Below are 8,404 nucleotides of genomic sequence, written 5' to 3' on the forward strand. Positions count from 1 at the left end.
GTGCTCGTGTGTTGGATTGATTATTTGTCACGTTGGCTCAAGATAATACCAAATTGTGTGACTTTTCCAATACCAACAACAATGATTTTATTAGCACTTCGATTGCTCCTACTACCGATGCTGAATCTTGTGAAATTAATACCGCTTTGTTGAATGTTGTCATGAAAGATCAATTTTCTGGCCTTCCTAGTGAAGATGTCGCTGCCCATCTAAACAACTTTGTTGATTTGTGTGATATGCAAAAGAAGAAATATGTGGATAATGATATTGTTAAATTGAAGCTATTTCCGTTTTCGCTTAGAGATCGTGCTAAAACTTGGTTCTCTTCTTTGCCTAAAAATAGTATTGATTCATGGAATAAGTGCAAAGATGCTTTTATCTCTAAGTATTTTCCTCCCGCTAAGATCATCTCTCTTAGGAACGATATTATGAATTTTAAGCAACTTGATCATGAGCATGTTGCACAAGCTTAGGATATGATGAAATTAATGATACGTAATTGCCCTACACATGGTTTGAATTTGTGGATGATTATACAAAAAAATGTCAGATTGAATTTTGCTTCTAGAAATCTTTTAGATTCGGTCGAGGGAGGAACTTTTATGGAAATCACTTTAGGAGAAACTACTAAGCTCCTAGACAATATTATGTTTAATTATTCTCAATGGCACACCGAAAGATCTACTAGTAAAAAAGTTCATGCAATTGAAGAGATTAATGCTTTGAGTGGAAAGATGGATGAACTTATGAAATTGTTTGCTAATAAAAGTGTTTCTTCCGATCCTAATGATATGCCTTTGTCCACTTTAATTGAGAATACTAATGAATCTATGGATGTGAATTTTGTTGGTAGGAACAATTTTGGTAATAACGCGTATAGAGGAAATTTTAATTCTAGGCTATTTCCTAGTAATTCCTCTAATAATTATGGTAATTCCTACAACAACTCTTATGGAAATTTTAATAATATGCCCTCTGATTTTGAGGTTAGTGTTAAATAATTTATGAGTTCGCAAAAGAATTTCAATGCTTTGCTTGAAGAAAAATTGCTTAAGATTGATGAGTTGGCTAGGAACGTGGATAGAATTTCTCTTGATGTTGATTCTTTGAAACTTAGATCTATTCCACCTAAGAATGACATCAATGAGTCTCTCAAATCCATGAGAATTTCCATTGATGAATGCAAAGAAAGAACTGCTAGGATGCATGCTAAAAAATATTGCTTTGTGAAAGCGTGTTCTTCTAGTTTTCATGATAATAAGGATGAAGATCTAGAAGTGATTGATGTGACTCCTATTAAATCTTTGTTTTCCAATATGAATCTTGATAGAGATGGGACTGGATATGAGTCAACTTTACTTAAAAGGCGTCCCAATGATTCAGAGTTTTTAGATCTTGATGCAAAAAATAATAAAAGTGGGATTGAAGAGGTCAAAACTTTACATAGCAATGAACCCACTATTTTGGATTTCAAGGAATTTAATTATGATAATTTCTCTTTGATAGATTGTATTTCCTTGTTGCAATCCGTTTTAAAGTCCCCTCGTGCTTATGATCAATATAAAGCTTTTACTATACATATCGTTGATGCTTTAATGCAATCCCATGAAGAAAAGCTTGAACTAGAAGTTTCTATCTCTAGAAAACTTTATGATGAGTGGGAACCTACTATTAAAATTAAGATTAAGCATTATGAATGCTATGCTTTGTGTGATTTGGGTGCTAGTGTTTCAATGATTCCAAAAACTTTGTGTGATGTGCTAGGTTTTCGTGAATTTGATGATTGTTCTGTAAATTTGCATCTTGCGGATTCCACCATTAACAAACCTATGGGAAGAATTAATGATATTCTTATTGTTGCAAATAGGAATTATGTGCCCGTAGATTTCATTGTTCTTGATATAGACTGCAATCCTACATGTCCTATTATTCTCGGTAGACCTTTCCTTAGAACGATTGGTGCAATTATTGACATGAAATAAGGAAATATTAGATTCCAATTTCCGTTAAGGAAAGGCATGGGACACTTTCCTAGGAATAAAGTTAAATTGCCTTATGAATTATATTATGAGGGCCACTTATGGACTGCATACCAAAGATGACAATACCTAGATCTATTCTTGTTTTATGCCTAGCTAGGGGCGTTAAATGATAGCGCTTGTTGGGAGGCAACCCAATTTTATTTTCGTTCTTTGCTTTTTTTCCTGTTTAGTAATAAATAATTCATCTAGCCTCTTTTATGATCGTGTTTTTTATGTTTTAATTAGTGTTTGTGCAAAGTAAAGCCTTTAGGATCTTCTTGGGTGATTGTTGTTTGATCTTGCTGATAAAAATAGAAAGTATGCGCTCACGAAAATAATTTTCATTTTTTACCAGAGAGCGATAAAATACCAATTGAAACTGCAGTAGATCAATATACAAATTGTTCTGGTCTTCCTAATTTTTCAGAAATTTTGGAGTTACAGAAGTATTTGAAACCTCCAGATTGCTACAGACTATTATGTTTTTGACATATTCTGGTTTTTGCGTGTTGTTTGCTTATTTTGATGCATCTATGGCTAGTATCGGGGGGTATGAACCAAGAGAAGTTGGAATACAGTAGGTTTAACACCAATATAAATAAAGAATGAGTTAATTACAATACCTTAAAGTGGTGGTTTATTTTCCTATACTAACGGAGCTCATGAGATTTTCTGTTGAGTTTTGTGTTGTGAAGTTTTCAAGTTTTTGGGTAAAGATTTGATGGATTTTGGAATAAAGGAGTGGCAAGAGCCTAAGCTTGGGGATGCCCAAGGCACCCCAAGGTAAAATTCAAGGACAACCAAAAGCCTAAGCTTGGGGATGCCCCGGAAGGCATCCCCTCTTTCATCTTCTTCTATTAGTAACTTTAATTGAGGCTATATTTTTATTCATCACATGATATGTGTTTTGCTTGGAGCGTCTTGTATGATATGATTCTTTGCTTTTTAGTTCACCACAATCGTCCTTGCTGTACACACCTTTTGAGAGAGACACGCATGAATCGGAATTTATTAGAATACTCTATGTGCTTCACTTATATCTTTTGAGCTAGATAATTTTGCTCTAGTGCTTCACTTATATCTTTTTAGAGCCTTTTCAAAAAAATCTTTTTAGAGCACATGGGTGGTTTTATTTTTATGGAAATTATTGATCTCTTATGCTTCACTTATATTATTTTGAGAGTCTATTAGAACAGCATGGTAATTTGCTTTGGCTATAAAACTAGTCCTAATATGATGGGCATCCAAGATGGGTATAATGAAAACTTTCATATAAAGTGCATTGAATCCTATGAGAAGTTTTATTCCTTATGATTGTTTTGAGATATGAAGATGGTGATATTAGAGTCATGCTAGTTGAGTAGTTGTGAATTTGAGAGATACTTGTGTTAAAGTTTGTGATTCTCGTAGCATGCACATTTGGTGAACTGTTATGTGATGAAGTCGGGGCATGATTTATTTTTTGATTGTCCTCCTTATGAGTGGCGGTCGCGGATGAGCGATGGTCTTTTCCTACCAATCTATCCCCCTAGCAGCATGCACATAATACTTCATTTCAATAAATAATAGATTTTTGCAATAAGTATGTGAGTTCTTTATGACTAATGTTGACTCCGTGGATTATACGCACTATCACCTTTTCGCCATTGCTAGCCTCTCTAGCACCGCGCAACTTTCGCTGGTACCATAAACCCACCATTTACCTTCCTCAAAACAGCCACCATACCTACCTATTATGGAATTTCCATAGCCATTCCGAGATATATTGCCATGCAACCTTCCACCATTCTGATTATTATGACACGCTCCATCATTGTCATATTGCTTTGCATGATCATGTAGTTGACATCGTATTTGTGGCAAAGCCACCGTTCATAATTTTTCATGCATGTCACTCTTGAATCATTGCACATCCCGGTACACCGCCGGAGGCATTCACATAGAGTCATATTTTGTTCTAAGTATCGAGTTGTAATTCTTGAGTTATAAGTAAATAAAAGTGTGATGATCATCGTTACTAGAGCATTGTCCCATGTGAGGAAATGATGATGGAGACTATGATTCCCCTAAAAGTCGGGATGAGACTCTGGACGGAAAAAAATAAAAAAATGCCATAAAAAGGGAAGAAAGGCCCAAATAAAAAATGAAATGAGAGAAAAGGAGAGAAGGGACAATGCTAGTATCCTTTTCCACACTTGTGCTTCAAAGTAGCACCATGATCTTCATGATAGAGAGTCTCCTATTTTGTCACTTTCATATACTAGTGGGAATTTTTCATTATAGAACTTGGCTTGTATATTCCAATGATGGGCTTCCTCAAAATTCCCTAGGTCTTCGTGAGCAAGCAAGTTGGATGCACACCCACTTAGTTTCTTTTTGAGCATTCATTCACTTATAGCTCTAGTGCATTCGTTGCATGGAAATCCCTACTCACTCACATTGATATCTATTGATGGGCATCAACATAGCCCATTGATATGCCTAGTTGATGTGAGACTATCTTCTCCTTTTTGTCTTCTCCACAACCACTATTCTATTCCACATATAGTGCCATGTCCATGGCTCACGCTCATGAATTGCGTGAAGATTGAAAATTTTTGAGAACATCAAAAGTATGAAACAATTGCTTGGCTTGTCATCGGGGTTGTGCATGATTTAAATATTTTATGTGATGAAGATAGAGCATAGCCAGACCATATGATTTTGTAGGGATAGCTTTCTTTGGCCATGATATTTTGAGAAGACATGATTACTTTGTTAGTATGCTTGAAGTATTATTTTTTTATGTCAATATTAAACTTTTGTCTTGAATCTTTCGGAGCTAAACATTCATGCCACAATAAAGAAAATTACATTTATAATTATGTTAGGTAGCATTCCACATCAAAAATTCTGTTTTTATCATTTACCTACTCGAGGACGAGCAGGAATTAAGCTTGGGGATGCTTGATACGTCTCCAACGTATCTATAAATTTTTGATTGTTCCATGCTATTATATTATCTTTTTTGATGTTTAATGGGCTTTAATATGCTCTTTTATATTATTTTTGGGACTAACCTATTAACCAGAGGCCCAGTGCTAGTTTCTGTTTTTTGCCTATTTAGAGTTTCGCAGAAAAGGAATACCAAACGGAATGAAACCTTCGCGATGATCTTTCTTGGACCGAAAGCAAACCAGGAGACTTGGAGTGGAAGTCTGGAACTTCGTGAGGCGGCGACGAGGCAGGAGGGCGTGCTCAGGGGGGGAGGCATGTCCCCACCCTCGTGGGCCCTATGTAGCTCCACCGACGTGCTTATTTTGCCTATATATACTCTTATACCCTAGATCGATCACAGGGAGCCACAGAACCACTTTTCCACTGGTGAAACTTTATGTATCCCATGAGATCCCATCTTGGGGCCTTTTCCGGCGATTTGTCGGAGGGGGGATCGATCACGGAGGGCTTCTACATCAACACCATAGCCTCTCCGATGAAGCGTGAGTAGTTTACTACAGACCTTCGGGTCCATAGTTATTAGCTAGATGGCTTCTTCTCTCTCTTTGGTTCTCAATACAAAGTTCTCCTCGATGTTCTTGGAGATCTATTCGATGTAATACTAATTGCGGTGTGTTTGCCGAGATCCGATGAATTGTGGGTTTATGAACAAGATTATCTATGAATATTATTTGGTTCTTCCCTGAATTCTTATATGCATGATTTGATATCTTTGCAAGTCTCTTCGAATTATCGGTTTAGTTTGGCCTACTAGATTGATCTTTCTTGCAATGGGAGAAGTGCTTAGCTTTGGGTTCAATCTTGTGGCGTCCTTTCCCAGTGACAGTAGGGGCAGCAAGGCACGTATTGTATTGTTGCCATCGAGGATAAAAAGATGGGGTTTATATCATATTGCTTGAGTTTATCCCTCTACATCATGTCATTTTGCTTAAAGCGTTACTTTGTTCTTATGAACTTAATACTCTAGACGCATGCTGGATAGCGGTCAATGTGTGGAATAATAGTAGTAGATACAGAATCGTTTCGATCTACTTGACACGGACGTGATGCCTATATTCATGATCATTGCCTAGATATTCTCATAACTATGCGCTTTTCTATCAATTGCTCGGCAGTAATTTGTTCACCCACCGTAATACATGCTATCTTAAGAGAAGCCAGTAGTGAAACCTATGCCCCCCTGGGTCTCTTTCTTATCATATTGCATCTCTTTTATTTACATCGCATCTTGTTTACTATTTTGCAATCTTTACTTTCCAATCTATACAACAAAAATACCAAAAATATTTACTTTACTATCTTTATCAGATCTCACTTTTGCAAGTGACCGTGAAGGGATTGACAACCCCTTTATCGCATTGGTTGCGAGGTTCTTGATTGTTTGTGCAGGTACTAGGTGACTTGTGCGTTGTCTCCTACTGGATTGATACCTTGATTCTTAAAAACTGAGGGAAATACTTACGCTACTTTGCTGCATCACCCTTTCCTCTTCAAGGGAAAACCAACGCATGCTCAAGAGGTAGCAGTTAGTACCAAAAAATGATATAAAATGACTATAAAATGATTTTAAAACATCCAAGAATGATAATATAACAGATATGTTGGAGATGTATCATAACGTACCGATGACAAAGGGAATAACGTATGTTGTCATTACGGTTCGACCGATAAAGATCTTCGTAGAATATGTAGGAGCCAATATGAGCATCCAGTTCCTGCTATTGGTTATTGACCGGAGAGGTGTCTCGGTCATGTCTACATAGTTTTCGAACCCGTAGGGTCCGCACGCTTAATGTTCGATGACAATTTTGTATTATATGAGTTATGTGTTTTGGTGACCGAATGTTGTTTGGAGTCCAGGATGAGATCACGGACATGACGAAGAGTCTTGAAATGGTCGAGAGACACAGATTGATACATAGGACAATGGTATTCGGGCACCGGAAGTGTTTCGGGGGTACCGGGTACATATCAGGTCACCAGAAAGGGGTTCCGGGCACCCCCGACAAAGATATGGGCCTAATGGGCCAAGCGGGGAAACACAACAGCTAGCAGGGGCTGCTGCGCCCCTCATATGGGCCGCACCAGAGGGGAAAGGAAAGGGGGAAAGAGAGAAGGAGGGGAGGGATTCGGCCTCCCCCTCCTCTTTCCTCCCTCAGTCCGGTGAAAAAGGAAGGGGGGGGGGCGAACTGGACAAGGCCCCCAAGTAGGATTCTTCCTACTTGGGGCGCCCCCTTGGCTGCCCCCTCTCCCTCCCACCTATATATATGAGGGGGGAGGCGCCTAGAAGACGGATCAACTTCTATTAGCCGTGTGCGGAGCCTCCCTCCATAGATTACACCCTCGGTCACATTCTCGTAGTGCTTAGGCGAAGTCCTGCACGGATCACATCACCATCACCGTCACCACGCCGTCGTGCTGACGGAACTCAACTACTTCCTCGACACTTTGCTGGATCAAGAGTTCGAGGGACGTCATCGAGCTGAACGTGTGCAGAACTCGGAGGTGCCGTACGTTCGGTGCTTGATCGGTCAGGGCGAGAAGAAGTTCAATTACATCAACCGCGTTGTCAAACGCTTCCGCTTTCGGTCTACAAGGGTACGTAGACATACTCTCCCCTCTCGTTGATATGCATCTCCTAGATAGATCTTGCGTGAGCGTAGGATTTTTTTTTTAAAATTGCATGCTATGTTTCCCAACAATTTGGGTTCTATGACCTGCCTGTATGGTTCTTAGTCGCCTTAGTTGTTCGAAGCAGGAGTCCCCAATTCTGATGGTTTAAGTCATGTACCATGGGGTGTGGTCGACCTTCTTATCAACCGGTTTGTTTGGTTCCCCTGGCCATATACATGGGGAGAGTGGGGTGCAGTAGGGGAGAGATAGAGGATAAGGACAAGACTCGAGTGTTCGTTTCGGTCGCGCAAATCCCGAATGAGATGAAAAGATGAAGTCCACCTACACTAGGGTCAAGATTCGTGCTATTTAATCAAACGACATACACAACGTTCGGCATGAAACGTTAGATAGAATCCGAAAACAAAAAAGGTTAACATGTCATAATGGATGGCTAGAAGAGGGAATTGCACGAACCATCACTTATTGGGGTTAGTGTTGCACAAAACACCTACAATACAAGTTTGTTGTAAAAAACACCACATATTGGTGTAATAAATTGCAACTAGGTCTAATTTAGTGTTTATTGACATGATTCCAGACATATGTGTCCCGCTTGTAAGTGAAGACGTGGCAATAAAATTGGCCACATTAGTCAACATATTAGACTGAGAAAAAGAGGACCAGAGTGAAAAACAAATAGTTGAACAAGTGGGCTTTAAAGCTGACTCACCAAAAAAACAGTCCATCTCAGTCTCTCTGTTCTCATAATC

The sequence above is a fragment of the Triticum aestivum genome, chromosome 1A (genome assembly GCF_018294505.1).
Source record: "Triticum aestivum cultivar Chinese Spring chromosome 1A, IWGSC CS RefSeq v2.1, whole genome shotgun sequence".
Lineage (NCBI taxonomy): Eukaryota > Viridiplantae > Streptophyta > Magnoliopsida > Poales > Poaceae > Triticum > Triticum aestivum.